This window comes from Lipotes vexillifer, unplaced genomic scaffold, assembly GCF_000442215.2.
Source record: "Lipotes vexillifer unplaced genomic scaffold, Lipotes_vexillifer_v1.1 scaffold645, whole genome shotgun sequence".
Taxonomy (NCBI): domain Eukaryota; kingdom Metazoa; phylum Chordata; class Mammalia; order Artiodactyla; family Lipotidae; genus Lipotes; species Lipotes vexillifer.
In genome coordinates, this window is record NW_006777439.1 from 1,694,260 (window position 1) to 1,702,364 (window position 8,105).

The 8,105-nt window shown below is 40.3% G+C and overlaps 1 pseudogene; it reads right to left on the bottom strand.

Moving 5' to 3' along the window:
- Window positions 1-1,289: 1,289 nt before the first annotated feature.
- Window positions 1,290-1,724, bottom strand: LOC103090114 (protein cornichon homolog 1 pseudogene; annotated as a pseudogene).
- Between the last annotated feature and the right edge of the window lie 6,381 nt (window positions 1,725-8,105).

The following is an 8,105-nucleotide window of genomic DNA, read 5'->3' on the forward strand; positions in this document are numbered from 1 at the left end:
ATACATAAATGACAATAACAGTAGATGAAATAGATGTGTATGACAATGAATGTAGATACTAATTGGTAGGAGACCATTGACCAATACCTTACATGGAAGAGGAATTTTTCATAGTGTAATGATTTTGAAATTCCAACATAACAAGGGAGCTTAGTCAAACAAGAGGACAGTTAATCAAGTCAGCCATCAGGGGTACCCATGCTTTGGGGAAACAAGTGTCCAAGGTCTATCAGGGTTTTAGATCCAGGGAGGATCACTTTGTTTATAGCCCTTTGAAGACACACTCGTGGAAATCAAAATTTCCACTCTTTGAGATTATTCAACTAATGCATGACCAACAGTCTATAATCTGTTGCTTTTCACCAAAGGGATTTATCCAGGCCTCTTTTCTTTTTTTTTTTTTTAAGTCTTAATTTCAGAGTTTTATTGTATTGCACTAAAGGAACAGCAGGACAGTTATACAATGTTCTCTCTCATTCAGTTTTGAAAATCTAAAGTACTTGCAAACTCTTAAGAATATCTTTACCACCAGATTAGAACACTAAGTATAATAACCAATTTCTTAATAAGTAATGTCTCACAAATTAAAACACATTTAAAATAGCTTTAAATGCATTCTTCACAAGTAAATCAGCATATATTTTTGTATCATGTTCACTTATGCTTAAGAATTAAAGCAAGTATATTACTCTGGTGGAAATATGGGAAATCTCTCATTCATGCAATATACAGGGATAATATTTCAAGTCTAAGGGAAAAAAATCCCACTCATTTTTTTAATGCATCCATATATAGTCACCTACATGATATATGAGGAAACCCATGAAGTTTCCACAGGTCAGATATATATTTCCAATTCATCAGAAGCACCTGATATCTACAGCTAATTTATAATTAAATGGCATTTCAATGAAACCAAAATGAGCCCTACAACTTCTATAAACAAAAGCTTCCAATGGACTAAGAACAGTCAATAATTAATGCAGTCATTCAAGAGATTATGGCTGTTCCTTAAGAATTGCAAGTTCAAACCTGTCAACACCAGAGGTATCATTTTATATAAATTTATACATCATTCCATTTAAATTCTCTATCCGAGTATAACATATGAAAACAGTCTTTCCACAAGCAAAAAATGTGGAAACATTTAAAAAATAAGGAGACATTTTTTAAAGTAACTGATCTGATTCCATAGGCTACTCTTGGAAACAGGATCTTGCTGGATAGAATCCCTTCGTTTGGTGGCTTTTTGCATGCACTTAACTGGACCAGTTCTTCTGAGTGTTGTTCTAAGAGCTCACCAAAATATAGATCATGCCATATAGGTAGTAAAAAAATGCTAGAAGATGACAAGCTAATTTGCACCATCCTTCTTTCTGACAATATGCTAGAATATCTGCATTCATGATGGTTGTAGGGTCATAGAGTCCTGGTCCACTCATCACTGGTCTACTCATATACCTCCAAATATGATATGCCAAGAGGGGCATATTGAGACCCAGTGCAAGCCACTCTGCTGCACAAAGAAACATGACACAGAAGAAAGCATGGATGAGGTACTCTGGAAGGATAAGAGGATTCAGGGTATTACACTGGTCTATAGGATTCCTGTAATCAGTCTTCAGCTCATCAAATGCTATAATATGCCAAATGGCAGAGAAGATGAGTGCGGCGGTGAACAGCAGCGCCAGCATGTAGCAGAAGGCCGCGAACGTGAATGCCATGGCCGGGGCAGGTCTCTTTTCTTTCAGCTCTTCTTGAAGCTAAGCAGCTCACCCTTTTAATCTGCTTATTCAGCACAAAATATGAAACACAAAATAAAAGCAGTGGTTGACTTTCCATAACTGCCTTTTGTTTTAACTTGTTGGCCCCCTTTTGCCCTATTTGAATAGTAGTGTATCTCCTTCACATTCCAGTCTTAATGAGGTTATTTACCTTGCATACCCAATGAGATTATACCTTATATAATAAATTCTCTTCTCTGAGATATATCTGAGAGGGCAGCCTATTTAACTATTAAAAGGATTAACCTTTTAACTGAGAATGATCTTAAGGCTGGACACAATTTTCATGCTGAGCTTTCAATTACTTAAAGATGTCACCACTGCATACAGATGTGTTTACATTTACATATACTAGTAGATCAGCCTTAAAAATAGCTACTCGTTAACTTTGCACAATGGCTGGTAAAGAAACCTCATTTGTTCCTACGTGTGTATTGCTCCTGCTCATGTGTGTTAATGAAATACATGTGAGCTAAAAATGCAAACTGGGAAGTAAAGAATATCTTTTTTTTTTTTTTTTTTTTTTTTGCAGTACACGGGCCTCTCACTGTTGTGGCCTCTCCCGTTGCAGAGCACAGGCTCCAGACCCGCAGGCTCAGCAGCCATGGCTCACAGGCCTAGTCGCTCCGCGGCATGTGGGATCTTCCCGGACCGGGGCACGAACCCGTGTCCCCTGCATCAGCAGGTGGACTCTCAACCACTGCGCCACCAGGGAAGCCCAAGAATATCATTTTTAATGCATTAGTATTGTTATCAATTATATATGCTAACAAAATACATGGAGGGACAATCCATATGGACCCTTCAAATTTCCTTTTAGCCAATGATTGTTCTTTTCTTCCTCACCCAACTTTTTACCATAAGTGATAACATTAATTGCCTTAATTCTTTTCATATTGTCATTCCAGGTGGGGAACAATAGAATTGGCCAGAAGTCTATAAACAGAATGGGCATGAGGAAAAGCAAACCGCTTGGGTAATCTACCATTTGGACAATAAGTTTGGCTTTACTTCATTGATTGGGGGATGGGGATGGAGATGAAGGGGGAGGCAGTTGGTGGTTGGGGGTTAGGAAAAATAGGAAAAAAAATAGAGTTACTTATTTAGTTTATCTAGATCATTGCATTCAGGTAATAGTAAAAAGAATTTTCATAAATCTATTTTCCTCCAAAATCCACTTGACTTTTGCATTATGGCACATCTCACTCTCAGATCCTCATAAACATTATAACTTAATCTGATTGATTAAATGTTGTACTGACCTAAAAAGGAACTGTTTATAGTAATGTCCAAGGCACTGGGAGAGCAGCTCTCTTAAGTCAAAACAATTTGGTCTCTATTCTTAGGAAAGGAATAATTGAAAGGAGAATCTCCCCTTGGACATAAACCACCTTGTCCATCTCCCCTGCAAAAGTCCCAGAAAAATCTAGTCTATTTACTAATGTTCTGGGGCTCATGGATTATTTCCGGAGAACTCAAATATTTGTTGATAACCTACCAACTGCTGTGTACTGGGAGTACAGCAGGGAAGAAAACTTTCAGAAATTTCTGGCAACATGGATTACTTTCTACAGGGGGAAAGGGTGCAATAAACAGAGATGCAAAATATATGCACATTAGATGGTGATAATATTGCTATTGAATATTAGTGATAATAGAGAAGTTTTAGACAATTTTAACAGAGGAAAAAAGCAGGAAAGGGAATGGAGGGATATTTTAAGGAAGGTGTTGTCAGGTTAGGTAAGGCAAGTTGATATTTGAGTAAAGACCTGGGGATGGGGGATCCAGCTAAGCAAAAATGTTTAGGGCAGAGGGGCAATTAAGAGAAAAGGCTCTGAGGCAGGAGTATGGCTGGCATGTTAGAGGAAGGCCAAGGAGGCCAGTGAGGGCAAAGAGAGATGGGATAATAAGAACAGGAACATCAAGCAGGGGGTGAGGGTGGATAGTGTAGGACTTTATAAGCCATTGCAATGTCTTGGGCTTTTACTCTAAATAATATGGAGAACTGTGAATCTAAACTATGGACGTAAATGTCTGTCAACAGATGAATGGAAAAAGAAGATGTGATATACACACAATGGAATATTATCCAAGCATAAAAAGGAAGAAATCCTGCCCTTTACAACAACATGAATGGACTCTGAGGGCAATGTGCTAAGTGAAATAAGCCAGAGAAAGACAAATTCTGTATGATATCACTTGTATGTGGAGTCTCAAAAAGATGAACTCAGGGCTTCCCTGGTGGTGCAGTGGTTGAGAGTCCACCTGCCAATGCAGGGGACACGGGTTCATGCCCCGGTCCGGGAAGATCCCACATGCCGCGGAGCAGCTGTGCCCGTGAGCCATGGCCACTGAGCCTGCGCGTCACGAGCCATGGCCGCTGAGCCTGCGCGTCCGGAGCCTGTGCTCCGCAACGGAAGAGGCCAAAACAGTGAGAGGCCCGCGTACCGCAAAAAAAAAAAAAAAAAAAAGATGAACTCAGAGGAATAGAGAGTACAGTGGTTGTTACCAGGGATTGCGGGGGGGTGGGGGGGGTGGAGAAACGGGGAGATATTGGTCAAAGGTTACAAACTTCCAGTTATAAGATTAACAATTTGGGGGATCTAATACACAGCATGGTGGTTGTAGCTAATAATACTGTATCATATACTAGAACATTGCTAAGAGAGTAGATCTTAACTTTCTCACCACAAAGAGAAATGGTAACCATGTGATAGGATGGAGGGGTAGCCAATACTAAGGTGGTAACCATTTTACAATTTATAATTATATAAAATCAACACGTTGTACATCTTAAACTTACACAATGTTATGTGTCAATTATATCTCAGTTAACCTGGAAAAAACCCCAACAACAACAAGAAGAACAAAAAAATATAAGCAACTATGGGAAGGTTTTTGAGTAGAGGAGTCATCAGACCCTATGAACAGGCTTACTTTGGCTGCTGCTGGGAATGGATTGTGAAGCAAGTGGATGAGTGCCTGTTACAATAACCCAGAGGAGAGATGAGAGGGCCTGGGGTCTGAAAGAAGAACAGACACAGAGCTCAGGTCTGAACAGCATGGAGTGAGATTAGAGACTGCTCACAGAGACAGCCAACATCTAGGTTACAAATGAATTTATTTTATAAATTCTAATTCATAAAATTTATGCACTGTGAAATCAATCCATCAGTGAGAACACAGCTTAGTGGCCTCCAGTGTTAAAATTTGTTATAAAATACATTGTGTGTACATTCTTTAAAGTCACTACACATCTGCATTAGAAGTTGAGTCAGATGTTCGAGGAATGACAGAAGGACCTGTGGAGTCTAGGGGATCTGTGGAGCACAGCATGAAAACTAGAACTCCCTAGGCTGCTAGGAAAGATGCCATATCCTGTGAAAACTGATGGAGGTGGCCTCAGAACACTCTTGGGAGGCATCAGGAGAGGCGGGGGCTGTTGAAGTGACTGGAAGCAATAGGACATCCCAGTTCCTCATCACTTTTCTGGGAGGGCCTGAGTCTCACAGCCCTGACCTACTTCCTTACTTGCCTTCCCAAACGTCTAGCGATAATGTTTGACAGCAACATGTGTTAGTAGAAGTTTGTGTAGAACGCATGTTCTTTGTGAATAGAACCATCACAATGCATGAATTACACATAAGAATCAAGAGTCATGAAAACTACATGCAAAAGCCATAAAGGACTAGGAGAAAGGTTGATACTAACCCCAAATTCAACAGAATGACATGCAAAGTACTGGGGATGCAGGTGCTGGGTGAGCACAGGATGATCGCAGAGGAAGGACAGGAGAGGAAGGAAGGGGAGAGGGGCCAGACAAGGCAGCTGACTAGTGTGAGGACCTTTGTGGGGCCAGTGCCTGTAACCAAAGGTTAAGTGGAGAAAGGCAGCTGGTCATCAATGCCTAGACCTCTAGGTAAAGCCCAAGGGCATGGGAGCTGTGGACAGCAGCAGTCCGTACCCTTCCCTCCCTGGCTTCAGATGAAGACTTAGATGCACAAAGAAATCCAAAATCAAGGTTTCTTCATTTCATTCAAAAATCTTAAATTTCAGAGAAGATAAGCATCTATATCAGGGGCACAGTGTCCTGCTAGAAACAATTCCAATTCAACAAACACGCATGGAGAATGTACTGTTTGCCAAGAACTGTTCTAAGTGGAGAGTTGAAGGTACATAAGAGACAATTAGTCCCTCAGTGAAAGTGCAATCCAGGAAGAAATCTGCATCCTTTGTATAAACCAAACCAGCATTTGACATGTACTCAGAAAAGCATTTCGATAGACAAGAAATATTAGATATTTTTCAGTACTTTCAGTAAAAATCTCATTGGAAAGACAAATTTTTTTAATGGCAGAGAATCAAAGAATTTAGATGTTGGTTTTAGAAATTCACTTAGTACCAAGAATAGAAAGGTAATTTATGTACTGAGCAACTTATAATCACCTTTTCTGCTGTTGTCACAAATCAAGTCAACTCTATGTGGTAGCACAGAAGAGACACAGCTAACAGTGAAAGCGGAAAGGATGCGCACTGCTCCTTACTAAGTGGAGGAGGAGCCAGCAAGCAGTACCATGTTCTTTTTTAGCTTCTAAAATAATAGTAACATCTCCAATACTGTTTCACAAAATCTGGGCAACCCGAGGAGTGAGTGTCTTACCAAAGGGACTTTTCAAGATTTCCTTCAGAATATTACTATGGAACATTTTTACAGGATATTTTAATCACTTTAAAGTATATAAAGTAAAGAGAGTATTGCTGGTAAAAAGTCAGCTTGAACAAATGGATAAGACTGGAGGTGGTGTGATACAGTGAAACATTTATGGATCAACCTAGGTTCAAATACTGCCCTTCCCACTTACCAGCTGTGTGACCTTACATGCGTGATTGAATTTCCTGGAACTTCAGTTTCCTTATCTAAAGAACAGAGATAAATAATTTTCTATTTCAAAGAATTCTTCTAAGGATCAAATGACAGTGTATATGTCTTACAGCAGGTTGGGTATATATTAAGTATTTAGTCAACTATGGTTTCCCCAGTAGGAAACCAGCATGTCAGGGGGGCCTCCAGGTACACTAGCCTACATAAATGGACATTTAAAATAACTACTCATAAAGTAAATATTTCTACAAAATCCTAAATGTATTCTAAATTTACCTATCTAATTTTCTAAATCATGAAATTCATTCTCATCTCTATCACAAATTGCCACAAATTCTCAGTTTGGGAAGCTTGCGTCAGATTTTGCTATGATTGCTATCATATGACAATTTCAGAGCAATCTGCACTAAGATACATTACTGGCATACTGTACTGTGATTATTTCTAAATGTTTATCAGACGCAGATTTAGGAAATTATTTAACTATCATCTCGACAACTTGTGAGATTTCCAAAGAAATATATTAAGGGAAGATCAAAGATTATGGTGCTATATTGCATAAAACGAAGCAACTGCTTATTAGAAGACAAAAACCTTTGATTCATTCCTCTTAATTAAAGGAATTAATGAGCTATGTATGCCTATGTGCAAAGAAAGGAAGGTGGAGAAAGTATGTAAATGCACAGGGGCTTTCATAAAAATCTACAGGCTGAGAATTTTTTCTTTTTTTTTTCTGCCGGACGTGGGCCTCTCACTGCTGTGGCCTCTCCCGTTCCAGAGCACAGGCTCCGGACGCGCAGGCTCAGCGGCCATGGCTCACGGGCCCAGCCGCTCCGCGGCACGTGGGATCTTCCCGGACCGGGGCACGAACCCGCGTCCCCTGCATCGGCAGGCGGACTCTCAACCACTGCGCCACCAGGGAAGCCCAAGGCTGAGAATATTTTATTTAAGCTGCTGGAAGAAAAAAATTATCTGAGTTTCTCAGATTCCTTCCTAATTTTTAAGTCCATATTTTTCATAAAGCATTCATTTCTATTCTTTATTCCAAAGTAACAGAGGTGTCTATATTTTTATTTTTTCATTTATTCATTCATTCATTTATGGCTGCATTGGGTCTTCATTTCTAGTTGCGGCGAGCAGGGGCTACTCTTCTTTGTGGTGAGCGGGCTTCTCATTGCAGTGGCTTCTCTTGCTGCGGAGCACGGGCCCTAGGTGCGCGAGCTTCAGTAGTTGTGGCTCGCAGGCTCTCAAGCGTAGGCTCAGTAGTTGTGGCGCATGGGCTTAGTTGTTCGGCAGCATGTGGGATCTTCCTGGACCAGGGCTTGAACCTGTGTCCCCTGCATTGGCAGGCAGATTCTTAACCACTGCACCACCAGGGGAGTCCCTCTATATTTTTACTGCCCAGATAAACTCATTTTTTTTCTGCCTTTTGAAGTTGA